The following is a 21813-nucleotide window of genomic DNA, read 5'->3' as shown; positions in this document are numbered from 1 at the left end:
AAAGGATTCTTTTCACACACGGCCAAAGGTCTCTCATTTTAGGCCCGGGCAGTGGCGCTGCAACTGAGTTCTTATGTAAGATTTTAAACTTATTAAGATGGGAGAAAATCTACTTTTGCAATGTGTTTGCATGAAGGTGTGTGCGTGTCTGTGTGCGTGTGAGACAGCAGTGTTGAACTTGAGAATGAGGGTGGGAAAACTTCACGATGTCAGGAAATGCTCTTTCTTCAAGCGATTTCACTGTTTAATCCCATGCTGAAATTTCGTCACCTTATATTAACCCTTTCATGATCTCGCTGAATTTTTTTCACCCTTTAATCTGTGGAAGAAACCTCTTAGTTATCTGCATGTACCCTGAAAATGACCATATTACTCAGCACCATAAATATGACATTTTCCCCTAGTAATCATCTTGACCACAACCAGTTGTCCTCATATAGAAAATGAACTCATAAACCTCACTTCCTATGATGCACGTCAGCCCTAAGAGCTTCTCATCTGAACATATCCCCACTGTGGAGGACAACAGAGGCGTGTTGTCATCCAGCTGACCCTTGAAGTGGCTAGATGAAGGGCATTGAGGAGGAGGGGTGAAGGGTGGAAGGGAAACTTGGGCCAAGGTCAAGAAAGCTAATTTGTTTCCTGTGTCCCCCTGCCGTCCCTGAGAGGCAGACCACACACTGCCCATTCAAAGGGGGGGCTTTAATGTGGTCAAGGGTGCATAACATGGGGTTGAGCTCATCAGCTACTGGGTCCTGTATCATGTTAGAAAGAAATCATTTGTATTTTTTTCTTATTAAGAAAACTATTGTATAAAAGATATAATATTAGTGCTGTACAAGATTATATTTTTGAGGCATTGGATATCAGAATGACAACCTGTGCAAACTATGTAGGGTGAAAGGAATTAGTCAGATCTGAATAAAGTAAAAGTGCACACACTAACAAAAAAGTACACAAACGCGGTTAACATGGTTATTCTATGTTGGGGTTGAATGAGATTTCACTAAATGTGGCCAAATATTTTACTAAATATCTTCAAATGCCACTAATTACTGATTATATCACCTTTCTCTAACTGTGTCAGCTGCTCAGGGGAGCATAAGGAATGTGAAATAACAGAAACTACAATTGACAATCACTACAGTCATCAGCTGTGTCACCACGAAAACATATTTCACACACACACACGATTATCATTAATTTATCATTATCTGCTTCTCAAGTAAAGTTTTGCGTTAGTTATTACCCTTTGTTAAAGAAAAAAAGTATAAAACAAAGAATTTACAAGTACTTTAGGAACTAGTGACTCCTCTGCCATCATAAATATGTTACTAACAGTAGAATCCTGAGTTGCCTAATAAGTAGCTGCTATTTGCACCACCTTAAAAACTGTGATATCCATCAGTATGCACTGTAAACTGCAGTGGAACTACAGGTTAACAGCACTGCTCTTCATAGGAGTTTGAAAACAAACTTTTCTTTTTTAACTAAAGCTGAGGGGGAATTTGGTGAGTGTAGTCATGCATGAACCTTCTCACCTATAAACTGAAAGGTAGCTGTGGTGTGTGGACTCATAGAGAGCTTTGATGTAAACTTTCCAGTTAAAGCAGTCTCCAACAAAGCTGTAAATATTAATTATAATTTTTCTGTTTGCTCGTGCTATTTTAGTTATAATAAAGTTGGCTCCCTCTGTGTCGTCCGTTGAACGCAAACCGGGTTGTTTAAGCGGAGCAGCCGAGTGTTGTGTTATTTTAACAGACAAAGTCAAAGAGGAAGCGAATACGTTTGCCACCTCGGGGGCACACATGGTACCTCTGTTGATCCTGTAAAGCAGTATTTAATCAGTGTCTGCATAAGGATGCAGCCTTCAGTGGGGGGAAAGCCGTCAGCCGTACAGAGAAAAGGCTTCAATTACTCAGCTACCGCATTTGACAAAGGCCAGACCCCGTAATTCACGGCGCATAGGTGTGTATATGTTTGAGGAACAAACGCTGATTCATTTACTGTACAAACACTGGGATATAATACGGGCGCTATTATCCGGCTTTAAAAACAGTGAACATCTAATCGCAGATAAGTTGGCTAAGTTTTTAATGGATGAATATATAGATTGATGGACTCAAAGTTACCAAAGAGATCAGTATTTTTTTTTCTTTTTAATTAGCACCTGTGAGCTGTTTCCCATTAACACTGTGCACATTAAAAATCCCTCTGCTTTTTCTAATTAAGTAAAGTGGAAACAGATTAGATGGCTTCTTTGAACAAAGGTCAGTGATTGCACTTTGTCTCGCCCCACTGTTTGTTTGTTTGGCCGGCACCAAGAGAGAGTCTGCCACTTCTTCGCAGAATGTCACTTCACAATCACTGTTTGTTTTAGGGAACAGCCTTTTCTTACCCTTTCTGTTCATCTCCTCGCAGTGTTTTTTTGTGTCTTCTTCAAAATGTGATCAATAGATAAAGACGTGCCTCGCACTCCTTTTTTCCCCCCCTTGCTTCCATAGAGGCGAACGTATATTCTGCTCTACAGGTGCGAAAGAACGGCTGATGCGATATAGATTTTTTTGCTGATATGATTATGAAGCACGTGGAATGTCAGATTAAAGCCAAACTGATGAAAGATAGGCATCAATCGGGGACATCTCCGGAGAGGCTGCGAGGCATGACGTGGTTGTCAAGAAGGAGGAATATAGTGACTCATCCCTCCCTAATCTCCCCTTTCCTGGACAATTGATCTGCCTTTCATATCCATTAGCGTGGCTTTCATAGGCGCTGTAATGAATGGCCAGACAACAGACATACTTCAAGATCAAACTCGTCTCTTAGACGGAGAGAAAAAAAAATAGCCGAAAAAACCCACAGATAGCAGAGCAGCTGTGATTCACACAGGTATCTCAAACGTCTCCAAGTAGGACCTTCATCTTAGTGTTACTAAGAATAATGGTGTAACTTACAACCATGGTGTTATTCAGTTGTTAGTACTTACATCGGTGTTTGCCATTCATAATGTACTTTTTCTGGTAAAAGATGGAAAGAAGAAACAAAGTAGTAGTGTTGCACTGGTATAAAATTACTCCATCTGTTATTTTAGGGATTTTTCTAATAAACTAGTGGTTAATGTCACATAAATAACTAATACCTTTGAGGCTGGTAGCTAACAGCGGATGTCACTTTAATTTGCAAATGTTTAAAATACTTGAAAGCACTGAAGTCAATGTCTGAATTCACTCCGATTATGATAACACAATAAAAATGATTTAGGCTTTAAGCAATCTCTTCTAAACTATGAGCAGCTACTCATAACCACCCAGTGAGCACGGCCCCAATCAGACCACTGAGAAACTGATTAGGTGGACATTTTCTCTCGCAATAAGCGGTCAGCACGCATTCCAGACTTTTTGATTCATCTCGGTGTGATTTATTTAGGTGGAGCTATGATTACCACCATCACATTCTTTCAGTCTGAATGTCCTCAACAACACTTCTGCGAAAAGTAAAAAAAAAAAAACAATAAAAGGAAAAAAACATCAGAGTTACGCATGAGAGGAAGCTGACAATGGGAGTCAGACAGGAAGGAGAGAATGACAGAATTTAATAAAGTTCAACAAGGCAGAAAGGATTGCAGAAGCAGTGAATAGCGATTCTGCTTTCTTTTTTTCCCCCCACCTCCTTCTTTACAACTTCTGGCTACTTAAACACTTTTACACCCTGTCCTTTTATCTGTGTCTGCATTCGCTGACAGAGGAGTAGCCGGACACAGAGGGAGACGCTCATTCCATTTTTATTTGAATGTTGACCGAGGATGGCCACCATCTGTGCAAACTGTCTGACTCTATGACTCTCCTGCATTTCCAGCCATAAATATCAGACGGGGCTTCGCTCCTCAGATAATCCGCACATGGCAATTTGTCGTCCCCGCTCTGATTTGCCACTATTTAGGCTTCGATCACTATTCTCTTAAGTTGACACAAACAGAAGCACTATATCATTTTCAGCAAACAGCGATTTCTGTCTAACATCATCTCACACCCTTTTGTCCCATTTACTGTGGCATCTGGTGCCTTTGTTTTTCTTATTCCTCATCATAAAGAAAACCTCTTCAGTCTTCCCAGAAACCCAGCCTACACTTATGTCTTGCTGGGTGCGTTTTTTTTCTTCTTCGCCCCAGTCACAGAGAAGCCTTCCACTAAGCTCAAACACACAAGGGGGAGTGGTGAAAATGGGGTAGATGACATTGTTTTCAGTGATATGGATGCACGGCTTAAAGACAAAAGTGTTGGTTGAATGTTGTCATGTCAATAAGCCATCAGTCGCGCCGCTAACAATAAGTTAATGATTCCCCAGCAGTAATACATTTATGAATAGAGAAGTGTCTTCTTCAGCCCAGCGGGTGTGCCCATTAAAACAGAGCATGAACAAAATAATTGTGATTTGCAGATAAAATCCACTTTAGAATGGGATTCCGACTGAGGAATTGTTGAAAGAGCTGTAATTTTCCACTAAAACGTGACACACACTCACAGGAGCCCTGCTAATCAACTGTGTGTGTTTGTGTGTGTACGTGTGTGTGTGTGTGCCTGTTTTGAAGTTTGCATCTTTGCACTATATTCAAATTAAATAACAAATGCATTTAGTAGGAAAAGGTTTTCTTATTTTTTCCCAATATAAATGTTTTTTTGTACGTCCTTCGCTGTAACTCAAGTTTGATTTAGCTCATAGCAAGTACAAATAGTTTTCCTGCTGTAAGTACTGATGGAAAAAAAAGAGACAGAATCTATTCTCAAAGTGTGAAATCCATGCAGATGGAAACACATTAGACTAAGAGTACTCTTAATTAACAAAGGAATAGAAAGTTATAAAGTAATGATACTTTTTGAATAATGAACTAAAATAATCTTAATCTATACAATTTCCTTTCACTTCAAAAGCAATTTGGAGATGGACTTTTAGAATTAACTGTGGTTTGCAAAATGAATCTAAGATCACAATTTAAGCACTGGGAAAAAATACAATTTATAAACCTGCTGTATGGAAATATGCTGACGTTTTATCCCTTTTGGTCTCTGAAAACAAACGTCTCTCTTTCCCTTTTATGGGTTTAAAATTGCCGTTCTTTAACTGAATTGATTGCGAGTCATATAAAACGTGTGGCAATTATTTTTACATTGTTGAAAAATTAGAAGAGAAGAAAAACAAAAGATCAGTTCACATTTATTTTGCGTTTAAGAAATCTGAAAATGCTTCAAAAAGTGTTCCAATTCTTTTGGCTCTGGTGGAAAAAGTGAAGTGTAAAATTTGACATTTAATAAAATAAAACATCAGATGGTAAATATTCCCGGGCGTGCTCAAGATTACGATTCACTCACAAGATTAAAGCTTGCAGCTGATGAAAATATCAGAGGTGTGTGTGTGTTTATGGAGACTGTATGCTTCTGTGAAATATTCTGTTTCTGTCCCGTGCCGTCTCCTTCAGCAGTGCTTTAACGGCACCTGACTGGAGAATTACTTCCTCTGTTTCCCATTATTTCACGTTTTAATACTCGGATAAAAGTGGCAAAAACATGAGAAATGAACGCCGGTTTGTTCGTTAACTAACAACAAAATCACAACTAAGGAACAGTTTTTGTCATAAAACTTAAAAAATGCTAATAAATACTGTGTAGTGTATCTATAAAGATTATTTGGAAGGTGGATACAAAGTTGTAACTGATTTTTAAAGCACACAATAAGCAGGTTGGGTTGTGTGACAGTTGTGTGACTAACAGGAGTGTGAACTTAGAGCACGCAGGTTGTCTTGTGTTTCAGTCACTGTTCAGTTTTGTCTTCATTTTTTTCACTTTTTCTAAATATTCGGTTAGGATTAGCCAACAAACCTGCTTATTTAGATTTAAGCAAATGAGGTTTGAATTTAGATACAGTGAGTTCGGAGTGAGATTGCTCTTATTATCGCAGCGCTTCGATGGGAGTCACATGGCTACAGCCAAAGGGCTTGTGGGGTACCTCTGAGACCCCAGCAGCTTTTACTAAATGGCGGTGTTTAAAGCCCTCAGTTTTAGGACTGAATAATAATACTTAGCAAGTATATATATATATGTATATATCTATCTATCTATATCTATATATCTATCTATCTATATCTATCTATCTATATATATATATATATGTGTGTGTGTGTGTGTGTGTGTGTGTGTGTGTGTGTGTGTGTGTGTGTGTAGTATTTAAAATGTGCTGCAGCATTTTCCAGAATTTTGGCTAAAGCCCGACCTGTGTCGCTCTGATGTGAGCGACTGACTGTTTTAATATTTGCTTAGTGTTGTGTTAGATATTTTGGAGGCAGCCCCCCTTTTTTTCCGCCCAGCTTTCCTCTTTGCTTTTTTGAGTTTGTGCAATGACACACTCAAAAAAGTGAGCAAGTTTGATTGAGAAATGTGAACGCACATTGTTGTTGGCTTTGTAGCAGACTCAAAAAATTGCCCTCAGCTTTAGCTCAGACAAGTTCACTGTGTAAAGTCACAAACTGATCAGCAGGTAAGTCCACAGGCCGGCCTGTTAGCTAATAATTAATGTACAGTAGCATTAATTATAGCATGCTGTTAACGAATACCTGTGATTATCAGTAAACTAATAAACTGAACTTCACGTCTTGAAGTGTCACTGAAAATGATCTGTTTCGTACTTAGTTGAGTCTTGAAAATGAGAAGCTAGCTTTCCTGTGGTGCCCTGGTCAAGTAATAAAACGTCTAGACACCAACTAACATGAATTTCCCTTAAGAATTAGTGTCATCAGTGTGAGAGACCTGCCCTGCACTCTGGGGTGCAGTTTGAAATACTGTCTTTAAATCAATGCTCACCTCTTCACTCTCCCTTTAATTGAACTTTGTTGCCTCTTGTTAAGACCTTTAGTCAAAGAAAACAGTCCTTAACTGTAATGAAAGCAAAACAAACTTTCTTCAAACAAGTGTCTGGCTACATGTTGCTATGTTGCTACGAGAAAAAAAAAGAAAGAAAACGGCTCGTCTGTAGCTTCTCCACCAAAATTCACTAAACAAGGAAACTTAGAAGATTAAACAGTTAAGTAGGTAAAGCGGAAACTAAACAGCGTTTACATCCACTGGTGACTAGAGGAGATTAAAGAAGGAAAAAAAGGCAGCAGCTACAAAGAGCAAAGGCGTGTGCGAGGTGGTTTAGATAATGGCACTTTTTCTTTTTATTTTATACTGTCAACAATTGGCACTTTGGAGGGAAGTCCACGCAAACCGTCTCCATGTATCATGCTGCTCGTGTTTCCAGAGCAGTGTTATTGACACAGTAAATTAGAGGAGGCACACATCAGGTAGCTGACAGATCCGAGGCATCAACAGCAAACTTATAATCGCAGCTCTGTCACAGTGGGTGAGTTTCTCTCCCTTTCTCCTCTTTTTTAATGTTCACACTTCGCATTTGCCCGTGCCTCTATAAGTCCATTCAGCATTTTATTTTATGGACATCTAAAAAAGAATGCTCTGCTTTATTGCGAGCATATAAAAGCTCCTCTTACCTGAAAGCATATTTTTCCTTCTTTTGTTTTGGCTCCTATATATTATTTTGTGTAGTTTGTACACAAGACAACAATGTAACTCTTTTTAATCTTTTTAAAATTTTCCAAACAAGAGATTAAATGTGTTTATTTATACTTTTTATTGCGTGAAAATCAATTATAAGGTATTTTACACAATTGTTGTTCCTTTATAGTTACCAGAAAAATGACTGATCATGTTCGGGAATTTCCTTCAGTTGTTTTTTTACACAAGCTTGTATGTATGCATTATTGAGTCCTGTGGTTGGAAAACAAACAAACAAAAAAACAAAAACTGTCCTTCTTTATGACGAGTTGACTTTCCCGGGTCTCACAATAGCATTTTCCTACAGTGAAAAGCCTCTTTAGTCTTTCCACTTCTATAAATTCCCCTTAAAACCTCAGCTTGGGAATGCCACGTGAAGACATCTGTTTCGGTCGTGTCTGTTTCCGTATGTGATTATTAAGTGGAATTACTGCTGTTTAATCCAATAGCCCTGTACTTCTCTTATGATTTATGTGTCCTGACTGTAGCATGACACAAGGGCCTTTCTTCTCACATATTCTATATAACATTTTCAAGCATCTGAGGGAAGAGAGACAGTGGAATCACTGTCAGCATGTTTACTGTTTATTGTGTTAGCATGTTATGTAACAGCATTTAGCAGAAGCAGAATATTCTGTGTGGTTTTTTCCCCAGCTTTAAAAATCTAGTATGTAAAGTGTTTGGCGATGAGGAGATACCAGTGAGAGACTTGGGGGGGAAAAAACACAACTTTTACTCTCTAAACGGCGTGGCATACTGCCCTGGTTACCATGGCTATGAGAAGGGTTTGAGAGCACATTAATCATGAGGATGTAGGTTTGGTTCTCTTATTCATAATAGAAGCACAGAAACTCCAGCCGTTCTTTCTGAAGCTAATTTATGATGTTTAAGACACTGGTCTGTAGATCATGTGGAATAACTCTGAGAAGTAGGAGAAGAAGGAGAGATTCCAGCAATTAGTCTGTAGCAACAGACTTTTTTGTAAGAAAAAAAAAGTGTTAAGATAAAGACGCTTCTAAATGTTTTCTTATCAAGTAAAATTCAGGCCAAATTTTTTTCATATTTAAAAGTTGTGTTGAGTCATTAGTGGATGTCAGTGTGTTCCTGTGCTGGAGGTTTTATAGCTTAATGAAGATTAAACGTCTTGAAAAAGTTTGGCATGAGAAGATGTGTTCATTTGCCGCAAAGGCCACATTTGGCACTCAACCAGCCAGTTCTTAATTGCTCAATCTGGAAATAGTAGATGATGCCTCATGTCGTTGCACCTATACATGTCTTGAGTAAATGGAGCTCTTTGTGCCCACGCATTTTACCTAGGACGGAGAGGGAGCTGATAAAAATTAGATCATGCATAAAGAAGTATCGCTCACGCTGTTGTGCCACTTTTCTGAGCGGCTATTTTTTCCCTCTTTGTCTTTGGTCAGAGACAGCAGATTGATGACGGCGTGACAGAGTGACATTGCATTCTGGGAACTCAGGACTATGGCCATAAATCCATGGCGATTCAGCTTTACAATGGCCCACTGTCTAGCCATCAGAGGGGTAGGAGGTTGTTACTGCAACACCCTAGTGAGCTGCTAGGGCACGACTATTATGCTTTCTCGAGGAGGAAAAAAGGGGTAAAATGAAGACACCAGGGGGAAATACGCAGGATGGTAATGAATTATGAAAAACTAATAGAACTGAAAAAAGAGGAAGGGGAGACAGAAAAACCTCTATGGTGAGTGGAAATTTCCCACACTCTTTAGACACTGTGATTCTTTTCAAGTAGATCTTTCAAATCTGAACCTCTGCTGTATTAGAAAGCAAATAAAACACATGGACAAATAAACACTCCGAGTTCTTTATTGACCTTGGACAACCAGCTGTGTTGTGAGTGCAGCTCAACTTGGCTCTCTACACCCTCCCTCAATTGTGTGTGTGAGCAGAACACAACTCTCGAGTATGAGTGCGTGTTTTGTTCAAACTGCATAAATGTGGTACCGTGTTCATTGAACAGCTGCCATTTTACAGTTTGTTTGGTTTTTAAAAAGTTGGAATCCTACTAATTATACCTATTAAAAAAATAATTAATTTGCAATGCATGCTATAGTTGCAGTGACACATTCTATTAATTGGCCTTGTAATATTGAGGACTTTACACAATTATATTTACACACAGTGGAGAGGATATGATTTAAATACTAAAGTTTTCCTGTGACAATCCTATGCAACAGTATTTTAAGGCTACAACCCATAAACACTTAAAGCGTCCCAGCAAGAGTGACAAAAGACTGAAGCAGATCCAATAAAAGCTGGAAGGGAGTGTGATGCATTATCCAGAGTAGGTGGGACACATCTTCTGGAGGTGATGTAGGTGATGTGCGAGTGCTGGGAGGAACAATATCTGTGACTACAGCCAGAAAGCATCTGAACTGCGTCTGTATCTGTCTGCTGCTGTGATCTGGGTTAACCCCCTCCCTCAAATAACACAACTGAAACTAACGCACTGTAAAGCAGTGAATTCCAAGCAAGCTGATAGCTAACCAACATTTTTTTTTCTCTTCCTGAATAAATGGGCACAATCACTGAGTGGAAAATATTTCACTCCTCTATTTGATCACCACAAAGACTCTTGGTGATTTTGGCTCAGTAATGGGAGCCATACCTCAGCTACTAGCATTCCTGGAGCGCTTTCCTTCTTCAGTCCCCAAGCCAAATGGAGTTCTAAGCGGCTTTACTGTATGTCCTTCCTCCTCCTGCGTGATCGGGCCTGCACCACTTGTCATCTCCCTGGTGGCAGCTTAGATTCTCCAATTTTTAGGTTAATTAATCAAAAATGATTTCTTTTCTCATTAGCCATGCAGTTGGTTTGCAATCTGCAAAATCGATGTTTTACAGATGTTTCCCTGGGTTTTGTTTTTCGAGACGGTGCTGATTTTTATTGGGTATAGATTTAAGAGGGTGCTGAGGGATTGTGAGTTAACTGAGCTGCACACAATCACACACACACACACGCAGCCACAGACTCACTAAATGCATATTATAAACAGTCACAAGCCCAAACAAACACCTGCATGAATACAGGACAAAAAAACAATCGCATTCAAACTCACAGCTCGGCTCGCGCTTGCTTACTTTCAGTTCCCCCAAATCTTAAGAAAATACAGTGTTGAATGTAATCTGCTCATCTAACTGATAGAAACAGCAGCTCTCTCTTTCTCCATTTTGGTTCGCCTGTATTGAGTCGATTGTTGCCAAACCCAGGGGGTTGAGCCACACACACTCTCTCGCTGGGAAGCACTCTTTAATCACGTAACAGCTTCTGGTTCTAGTTCCTGTTGGTTGTAAACAAATGTAATGTTGCATTTCCTGCAGTCTAGACATAACAACAAACCTGGCAAAACCAGAGAGAGGACCGATGGCGGTTGCTAAGGAGTGGCTGGCACAAGTCGCCAATCCAGGGTCTGTGGTCTGATGGAAGGAACACAGAGGTGAAGACAGCTGAGGTGTTGGGCATCGTCTTTGGTGTTATTTTGAGCTGTGCATCTCTGAGGAAGGTCAGAAGTGTGTACAGTACTTTACTTTGTAAACATTTACCCTTTTTTACCATGTTTCCACTCATATATTTCTGTGTGTACTGGTTATAAAAACTTTCTGAGTCCTCTGTGTGCCCATTGTGCCATCTGCTATGCAGTTGTTCTGCCGTGCACGTGTGTGTGTGTTTGTGCCTACATTTGTACTTGTGTACACCAGTCCCCACCCACCGTTCCACTCAACTACACAGGAAAAAGAAGATGAAGCAGAGGAGCAAAGGAGCCCAAAGAGAAATTATTATTGATTTAATCACATAATCAGCCGCAAACACTTCAGGCCAAGATAGCAAATCCATAATAGCCTCCCCACATAACCACCTTTACAAATTTACCATCAAAGCCCTCCGCGCACACACCGCAAACACAGGAACCAGGGGTCACCTTCAGTCGCTGGCAAAATATTGACTTTCCTAATGCTTCTATATGTTTTTGAGTTAAGCGTTATCAATCACCGATAAGGGCTTGATGTCTCTGAAACATAACTCCTGGTTGAGGGATTACAGCATCGCTTCTCTCGTCATAATCTAAGCATATCTTTTCAGACAAAAGGCGAGGACGGTAAAATCAATTTTGTCAGAAGCAGACATTTCCCACTGTGCCTGGTCCGGCCTGTCTTTAGATAAAGTACACAAACTCTGCAGTAACCTTTGAGACATCATGAGTTGTTTTTGTAAAAGCTTCGCTGTTAGCGCCTCAAGGAAAAAGAATTTTAATTAACACTGTAAAAAAACACATATTTTCTTTATTCTACTGAAAATGAACACTTACTAACTTTAAATCTGATTTCCGGGTTTTACTGAAATTATCGTAAAACTCTGATGATCCTTTAAAGTACCGTAATAAATTATAAATTAGTTTTGTTGAATGAATGAATTTCACTCAAAAACAAAAGCACAAATACAAAAGCCGTTGTGTCTTTTTTGTTTCTATTAATTGTGCATAAGACAAAAAAAAAAAACTTCTTCTAAAAAAGTTTTGTTTGAGTCAATAAAGACCCAACAAATGATAATTTGACGTCAGTAGGCTGAGCTCTGTCTTCATGAAATAAACATAAAAACACTTCCAAATTCTCTCCCTGTTTTCAGTTTGTTGCCAAAAAGTAATTTAAAGCACCCAATGAGTGTGCGTTTTGTTACCTTGAGAGCAGCTGCAAGGCTGCTGTGAGGAGCTCAGGAAATCTCTCGCAGTCTGTGATGATGCTGATATTTGTTTTCCATAGTATGTTTTTCAGAGCATGTACAATAGACGGACAGCCTTGCATTGACATGGTCCAGGTCCAGGGTTGTTTATGAAACTACCTCTGAAGGTTTTGGTGCTTAATATTTCAATGAAATCTCACTGTCATTTGAAATCATGCTGCCTGATTTAGGACACAATCGAGGTACAAGATACAGTAGACAAGTATTTGCTTGGATTATCGAAAGTTCTACATTTATAATAATTGCAGTCTACCTTTTTATTATTAGTATTATTATTATTATAGTAACGAAACAGCTGGATTTGTACTAAAAGCAGGGAAAAAAAGTTTAACTCCAACTGCTAATACTTTACTTCTGTATGACATAGAAAGCTATTACAGTCTATACAATAGTTTAGACTGTTTGAAATCCATTGTTAATTTCACCCTTAGCAGCTGCTCACTGTTCAGCAATCTAACTGTTTAATAATAAGACCCAGACGCTAAATTTTCCACAATTACACATACGAGGGGAGAAAAATAATCTAAACCGCAATCTTAACGTGTATTATGTATATATGTGTTACTTCAGATGGAAATGAACATTTAAAACCCTGAAATATCTGCCCCACTCTGTTGTTCGGTACACTAAGGCACACAATTTGTCTGATTTTGTGTGGAAAGCTAACAATGAATCTGATTCAGATTTCAACACTCCATCAACATCCATCTCTCCAGTGATCTATCCATTCAGTCGCCTATCCCTGTCCATCTAGCCCAGGGCTATGGAAGCCTAATTGTTTACCAAAGGGTTGCGGCTCATTTGCTCCTGGAGATTGGGCCTAATTAACACTAACTTATCTGAACACCGAGGAGCGCTGTCCACTCCACTTTAATCTAATCTGTACTCTTTCAAAAAATAATGAGATCATTTACACCTCATTAACGAGCAATGTAATGTCTGGGCATTAATCATAATGATTGCTTATCATTTCACTTTGCAATATTATCTCCTCTAATGAAACTGTTCACACAACTGCCAAGAGGGCCTTAATTGGTCGTGTGAAATCACAGAGCACCCAGCAGCTTGCCGCACCGTGTGTGAAGTTCTAATTTGCATGGGTGGGTGGGGTGTGGGGATTTGAGGGGTGGGCACGAGGGGATGGCATCACTTAAGAACACACAGAGAAATGCACACACAGGCATGGACGTGATGGAGTGAATAGAAACGTGGTGGGATCATTTAATAAAGTGTTATTATTGCGTGGTGCTGTAAGCAGACAACAATGCAAGGAAATTTGCAAACAGTCCAACGAGGTCAAATAAAAACCTTAAACTTGAGATCGTTTAGACTTTTTCCTATTTTTTAATGTTAGGTCTCAAAACTAAATATATGCTTCTGATGTTTGCTGTTCCTCTCTCTGGCATAAGATCCATGCCAGTGGTGGGTGTGATTATCCAGGCGACATGGCATCCTGACTGATCCCAGCTTTGTGCCACCACCATGAAGCCCAAACAAGAAAAACACCCATCCAATATCCCCGTTTTTGCATTGTAGCCTCTTACTGTATATCCACCCAGCTGGCCATCCCTGGCAGCCCGGCCTCCTGGAGGATATTTTAATACCAGTTAGAATATATCATCCCCTCCAGTGTGTGTGTGCGGACCACCTAAAGAGGCCACGCTTGACTGGAAGGAGGAGAGCACTGAGGCTCCTCGGTGCCCCGGCTCCCTAGGCTTAGGAGGGCTTAGGTGCGGATGTCATTAACTCTTTCTCCCTGGTCAGAATGGCTAGCTGCTAATTGTGGCCCCTGGTCTGTGAGCTGAGCTTGTGTAGCTGAGGAGAAAAGGCTTGCCGTAAATTGAAATCTGAGCAGCGTGTCTGAGAATCGGGGTGACTTCCATCCCGTGCAGTTTTAAGACACAGTCATAATTCCTTCTGGGCTAATTTTATCATCCATAGAAACATTATTTTTTCTGTTCACTGCACCAAAATCTGTCACCCTTTTCATATTTTATTACACCGGATCACAATTCCAAGTAGCCAGTAACCACAGTCACTGAGTTTAAGTCTGCCAGTCTTACTAAAAAGCCTAGACTGAAGTCAGGTTGGACATTTCTTGTTATGTTAGATTTGGTAGCTTAAACTTTTTTCTTACTTTAAAAAGCAGTTTTACTTTTTTAAAACCTGCAGGCATTTTTTTTATTTTGTTGGAACTGGTACTTGTTGACACACGCAGCATTCATGCTTTGCACTATCATGACAGGCTGACTCTCCTCAGTAAATCCAGCCACGATTTCTGATAGTTTGAATAGAACTGTGCACGCTGTGTGTCTGCTGTTCACTGAGCTTTACAGAAACTAGCTGTGTGGAGTAGCTAATCACTCAGGAGAGGTATTCACTCATTTTTTCGCTAAAACTTGGCTTAATAGAAAAAGTTAAACAAATAGTTTAGCCTTTAGTATAATTAGTTTAGTATATATATATTTTTAAAGCAAAGATTCAACAACAATCTGGGCAGTAGTTAGATACCAAGTAAATATAGGGTCAGTATTGCCAAATATCAGTCCTGATACTTTTGACCTATAAAGGCAGATTGTGTTGTGAAAGGCAGTGTGTAATGATTTATAATATGAATCATTAATTTGATTCTGAACACATTTAAATGACAACTTTACTACGAACAAATTAACACAACAAAACTCCTTTAAGCACACTGAACTTAGAAGATAGTATCAAAGTATCGATCCCATACCAATAGCAGCATTTGTATCGGTACTATCAATATCTGGATCGATCCGCCCACCTCTACTGGGCAGGTGAGAGTACTGTTTTTCAGATGCCAACTGATGAGTGCAGATGAAGCTTCAGTAGTTTGTTTAGTCATTTGCTCGTCTTTGATAAAAACACTAATGCTAATTCTATTTTTTTTAAATATAAAATGGTACCTTTTGTTTCATTTCACTTATATTTTTTGTAATGAAAAAAGGCCTCTGGTATGTGAGTCCCACATGTAATTGGTAATCATGCAGAACTTTAAGGTTCATTGTAAGATTAATTGTAATGCTGAGGACATAATGAACCCAAGCATGCAGCTGGCATGCAGATTTAAAAGTGTCCAGGATGAAGTCAGGTCCAAACACTCAGGAGGCCAGCACAAGTGTAAGGGGTCAGAAAAGTGGTCCAGAGATTAGTTTCATGTACCACAGTTCTGCCTCTCAGTGTACTTCCCTCCTACTATCAATCCTCCCTATCGTTGCCCCTCGTCTCCTCTGCTGTTCATCAGTCTGAAGCTAACTGTCAGCTCCTCTCCAGCTTATTAAAGGCTCTGGTTAACATCCGCTGTGTGGCGGAGTCAAACGCCTGGGCTGGTATAACCACGTGCTGATATGATTTATTCTCTCCCCGAGGAGCCTTCTAATGAACAGAGATGTATGCTCAGCAGCCCCGTACATGTAACCTCCGTGTGCTCAGAGGACGGCTGCGCTGTAATATGATAAGTACCATGTCGATAGCCTGTATGATATGCTAATCATACTAAAACACGGTGCCTCAGGCTCTCCCTGTGTTTATTTATGAAGGCTTGACCTGAGGGAGAGCAATAATCGGCTTTTCTCTGAACTCTCTAACCCTGGGAGCCAAGGGAACCGCCAATCACACACATCTGAGTCCTATAATTCCCTCACCTCTCTCTCGCGCTCTCTCACTCTCTCCTGTCCTTCTGTTTCCCCCTCAGCTCGAGCTGAAACGGTAGATTTATGCAAACGGCACCGAGTGTGCATTTTCCTGCCCACATTTGTCGAGGGCCACATGTCAAGGGCTCAAATCATTAAACTAATTATTAATTGGGACTGACGTAAACATGCTGTCAGCAGCCTCACCGACTTGACCGTGTTCTCAGCTCAAATATAACACATTGATTTGATGTGGCAAACATTGAGTCAAGGTATCGCCACTCCTCTGATGCAGGATACATTGCAAGCATTGCACAAATATACAATTTCTTTTTGTAAACAACATTTGGTGAAAGTAGAAGAAATTAAGCCAAACTGATATTTTATGATGACATGTGATATAAGTGTTTGCACAGCCTTGTTACATTTCCTGTGCTCTTTATAAACCGTTTGCTTTAGTAAAACCCAAACATGAATATTCACATCGAGTCAGTGTCGAACTTTTCAACACTTCGGTGCCCCTTAGCTTCAGCTTTTCGTGCCTTTGACTTTGACTGCCTGTGTCTTGTCTTCTCATGAGTACAGCTCTCCCGTCACTGCAAACATAAGGCTGTGCAAATATTTTGAGGGAGAAGACAGGCTGGTTTGAATGGCTAGTGGATACACAGTGTGGAATGGATATTGCTAACAGTGTGATTTCCTCATGCATTACCATTTTATTTATTTATTTATTTATTTTTTGAGATGTGACCACAAATGACATTGAGTGTTCAATAAGCCTATTTTTCATAAAGTCTTAGTCGCAAAGTATTAACAATAAGTACAAATGTGTCTTGGGGTAGGGTGTAAATCAGAGCTCGGGCCTTGCATCTGCGAGCTAGGAAACAAAGGTTTGTTTGTGCGCCTCAATCACTCTTGCTCATGAAAGCAGACACTTACTTGAAAAAAAAAAATCCTTCTCCTTTTTTTTTTTCAGGGAAACACTCTAAACCAACATCCTGGGTATAAATTTGCAAAACGCAATACAGGCCTGATTGTGTGTTGAGTGGATGTGGGGTGCATACGAATGGACCCTGTACCCCTGCCTCTCTCCTCCTCCAAATAGTCCCCCCACCACCACCACCTTCCCCCTCACCTCTTTCTGTTCTCATGCAGCCAAGTAATGTACAACAAAAAAGGCCCAGCTGAAAGTTGTTTTTTTTTAATTTCCCCTTTGTTTTCTCGTAACAGTTTTGAATTCAGAGTTCTTGTTTGTGTTTTAACCAATCGGCATGAACCAGAAGCAGCAGGTGTTTGCAAAAGTAAAATAATAATGATGATTTTCAAAGGTTCATAAGCAAAAATGTAGTTAATATATAGCTGTACGACAGATCACAGCACTGAAAACACTACTTCAGAAATAAAATAAATTCTCAGCTGCTGCGTGGCAATATTGGATAATTCCACTTTAAGAGTTTCAAACTTTTTGAGCTCATACTGTTCACGCTTCCAACTTCGAATGTAGCAGCCTTCATCGCACCATGTCTTTGCCATTTATAAGACAGGAGAATAACTTTAAATGTGCACTCTACAGTATCATAGCGATGGCCGAGTCTGGGAGAATCTGAATGCAAACTCTGGGAACAAGTGAAGCTTTGGCACTGTCACCAGGTCAGCTCAAAACCCCCTCCAAGCCCAGCCCCTCAGCACCAGGTGTTCCCTTGCATTCAAATGATACTCTTATTCATAGACTGTCCCAACTGGAGTATTAAAAACTCAGAATTTGCAACTGAATGCTGATATAATCCTGGAAATATATGTCTCCATTAAAAAGTAGCCCATTTGAAGGAACAAGGCGGTCTTTGTGTGGGGCTTTATGTATATTTATCAAGGCGCTAAAAGGGAACCAGAGGTGGGGGTTAAGGAGAAGGGGATAGGGAGTAGCAGGGCAGACTTTCCAACTGTTTACATGTTAATTTCAAACTTAACAGCCCTTGTCCTGGAACTATTTATACACTGAATGCAAATTAATTTCGTCTCCCTCTGTTATCGTCCTTTTTCCCCTTTTTTTTTTAGCAAACACTTGACTGTTGATGGAAAAATGCTAATTAATGTGTGCTTGGAAAGTTTTTTTTCTGACTAACTGTGCCCCTGGATTTGAATGACAGGTTGCATTTTGTTAATATGAATGCTGGACTGCGACTCAGTTCCATTTTCGGGTTTAGCTACAACAGGTGTCGATAATGACCTTCCTCCTGAAGGATTTTTGCATACAGGGGTTATGTTCCTCACTTTTTGTTTCATTGGTTATTAGATTGAATCCGGCACAAGTGTTACGGCTGTATTGGTGGCAGTTTATTTGACTCAGGATGTTGACTCACCAAAATATGCAAATGATGAGAAAGAAAGCTCCCTGCCTGGATGTTGTGTTAAAGCAAAGTTTAATAGAAAAGTGCTCCCTACAAGATATTTTTTCAAACCGCTTGTTTCATTTTCAGTATTGTTTTTCACTGTAATGTAACATAAAGCTGTTTTTATTATTACTTTCTTTCTTATTATTAAATTGTGAATACTATGCTCCAAAATAAAGTTTACATTTTGCTTTACCCCACAGGTAGCGCTTCTGCTATGCATGTGGAAAAGTGCAGACACGATCAGCATGTGACTTATCCTATAAACGCTCTTGAACAATTGCCTTGCTAATCACATTATGGATACAGTAAGCTCAACAAATTGGTAAGTACGCTTGCCTACATCTTTGGGGTGCTCTCAAGCAGATGAAGCTACTGCAGATTTGAAACTGTTGCATCAGTGCAGCACCATTGTCATAGCTGTTTCCTGGTTCTGCTGTTCATTTTTGGCTGATTCTTTGAAAGTAGCTGCAGAACAACCGAGATCTTTAAGTGTCATCTCTCTGCCGATGACACTTAACTATAGGCAACTAAAGGTTTTCACCTACCAGTAAGCAGAATGTCATAATATATCATTTTGGCTGTTTGCTGAATACTGGAGATATAAATATTCCCACAGATCTGCAAATCTTATTTGCATTTATATTAAGCAGAACTACAAATATTTCAGCTGTTCAGCTTTAATCAAAATGGCTTAGTCCCTAGAGTAGAAACCAACAAACAACCTCCTGGCAACCTCAGTTCACTGACAGGTTGGCAAATGGTGTCTGGACTTTTCTAGCTCTTACAAGGTGAAATTGGTCACAAAGAGCGTAGCTACCCCAAAAAACCTCCAAAAATCTATGATTTATTTGGTTGCAGATTGGCATGGTCATTCGCAATTTGCATGGAAGATGAGGAATTTCCTTTAAACCTTAACCATCTAATCTCCAAGCTGTACAGAAATTTGAAGAAGGGTAATGCCAAGTGGAAGTGAGAATATTCACCTTCAAAGTAAAAGTTGTGTCTTACTGATGCAAACAATCTATTTTATTGCAACGGTAAGGCACAACATTTATTTTGAAAGCAAATATTCTCCATTTCCTCTCTGCCTAGCACTTTTCACTACCCCTTGGCAAGTAGTTTATTAGTGTTTGCAGACAAGTTGGCCTCTTCCATGCAAACTGGTGGCAACCACAGCAACCTGCTAGTGACCAAAACAATCCCAAGGAGGCTTTAATGCTGCACCATATATCTCTTTGCAACCAATTTCATACTGGCAACTGCCAGCCACCTCCAGCAACCACTCATCAACTAGTTGTAATAAACTCTTTTCCTTCAAGACCAGTAACCCATCTGGTAACTATAGGTCATCTGAATGGGGCTTTAGCAATTGATTTCATAGCGACTGCCAACAGCCTCCAGCAGCCACCCACACCTGGCTGGGGAAGACATATTTTCCCCCCACATTTGCTGATTGGACTCTAGGTCTGTGTGACTGGCCCTTAACGACTAAACGAGTCAAACCTTGTTGGCATTTTAATATTTATTGAATTGAAGTTTTTCTAGATGCTAGTTAAACCCGTTATGCCTCAAAAACAAAGTTTTAAAAAGCTTTTTCTGTTCCTCTGAAAGTTATATTTCTACCACTATCTTTGCTGTTGCAATGGAGTCTTGAGTGCCAAATCTATCTCTTATAATGTCCGGAATATACTGTTGTATTGAAGAGAGCAGTGTCATTAAAATCATTTGCTTTAAAACCGAAATAAAACAAAGAACAAAGGAAGAAAGACTTAGAGACCGAGAGAAAGAGAAGTTGATATGAAATGTGGTCAGCTGAACTGCCATGGCAACTGGTCAAGAGTCCACAGAGAAGGAATGTGTCTAATGAAATGTAACAATACCATCCCCCCCGCTCCCCCTCCTCGCTGCCCTCCCTCTCTCACTTTGAGTGAATGACTGAGTATGTTTTATGGTTGGAGTGCACAGGCTCGACTGCCGCTTTGTTTAGACGGGTTTCAGATGTTTGGCTCATTGTGTTTAGGTTGTGCTGATTGTTTTTTAGGCAGATTTGAGTGAATAAACAAATGTCATCACTTCAGCGCCATCCTTCAAGAGCTTTTTATGTCACTGTCAGTAAGTGATAAAACATCTTTTCACGAGCGCATATTTTTGTCCTTCGTCCTCACTTGATATATATTTTTTTGTTTTCTTGATACGCGGGAAATGACAAGGTCTCTTAGAGTGAATAGGACATCAATTAATTATACAGTTGTCAGAGTCACAAACCAAAGTGCAATACTTTAAGGGTATAGAAATTTGGATGAAGGGTAAAAACTTGTAAGAGCAGTTTGAGCGCTTCTTGTCATTCCAATATAAATAGTTAAAAAAAGAGGCCTATTACTGAAAGCACCCAAGTTTGAAAATAAAGCAGTGCAATGAAAAGAGATCAGTTAGTAAAGTACTATATGTTGAAATTACTCAGTTATAACATGAACATCTAAACCTAAACATGTTGGAAAATTCATAGCAGATGCTGACTGGTTTAGCTGGTCTCTCCTCATAAACCATGCATAAATCAACCATCACTGCCGCCTCTTTCTTTCTGTCTGATTATGATGCTAATATCACCACTCTAAACAAAGAAACAAGCCCAGTGACAGAAATGAGAGACATAACGCTTTTGTTTACAAAAGAGGGAAAGTATAGAGGTATTATGCGGACTACAAGACTGTGGGGCAGAGGGTGATGTCTACAGAGAGGTTGGATCGGCCTGCTAACGTGATCACCTGAATTATGCACAAACCATTGTGTCCAAATATCATAAACTGAAGCACGAACATCCCACCCCTCCCTCAAACACGGGTCGAAATTATTATTTATGTGGCTTCAGAGCTGCAGAGAGACAATTAGTCATATTCGTATGCTGAAATTAATTGAGAGAGATGCGGGAGATAAAGACAGAGAACAAAGACAGCTTTTTGTCACTTCTTTCTATCTGACAGGGATAATTAGATATATGAAATTGAAATTCCTCACTGGGGGGTCCTATTGACAACACTGTTTTCTGTTTCGCTCTTATCCCCTGTTTCTTTTGTGCTCCTGTTTATGCTAATTTGGACCCAGTGTTTTTCCCTGACCGCTAAAAGCTGCATCCTCCCCAGCCTTCAGATTCAATTCAATGCAGAGCAGAGAGTAGCCTGTCAGCTATTCACAGCCCTTTACCTGTAACACAAGGACTCGGGGAATCAGTTTCTAATTATGATCAGCAGAATTTAGATAGCTGATATATATACATGTGTACATGTCACACTGTGTGGAGCTGCAACAGTATTAATTAAATGACATAAATATAAAAAAAGATTTTATTTTACTGGATATGAGGGATTCTAATATTTCAATTCACCTTTTTTAAA

General features: G+C 39.7%; 1 long non-coding RNA gene across 2 annotated transcripts in view; it reads left to right on the top strand.

The window, feature by feature from the left end:
* Positions 1 to 21813, top strand: part of LOC102082467 (uncharacterized) — a 58959-nt gene that overhangs the window by 12467 nt on the left and 24679 nt on the right. The window contains exons 1-2 of one of the 2 annotated variants that reach the window (XR_003222087.1): positions 8879 to 9321; positions 18622 to 18743. This is a non-coding gene — a long non-coding RNA (uncharacterized LOC102082467). Of the gene's footprint in view, positions 1 to 8878; positions 9322 to 18621; positions 18744 to 21813 lie in introns of those variants that run through there. The other variant, XR_001224222.3, reaches the window with a different exon arrangement.

The sequence above is a fragment of the Oreochromis niloticus genome, linkage group LG11 (assembly GCF_001858045.2).
Source record: "Oreochromis niloticus isolate F11D_XX linkage group LG11, O_niloticus_UMD_NMBU, whole genome shotgun sequence".
NCBI lineage: Eukaryota > Metazoa > Chordata > Actinopteri > Cichliformes > Cichlidae > Oreochromis > Oreochromis niloticus.
The sequence above is the reverse complement of the archived record's forward strand: the minus strand, read 5'-3'. Positions and strand labels throughout refer to the sequence as shown.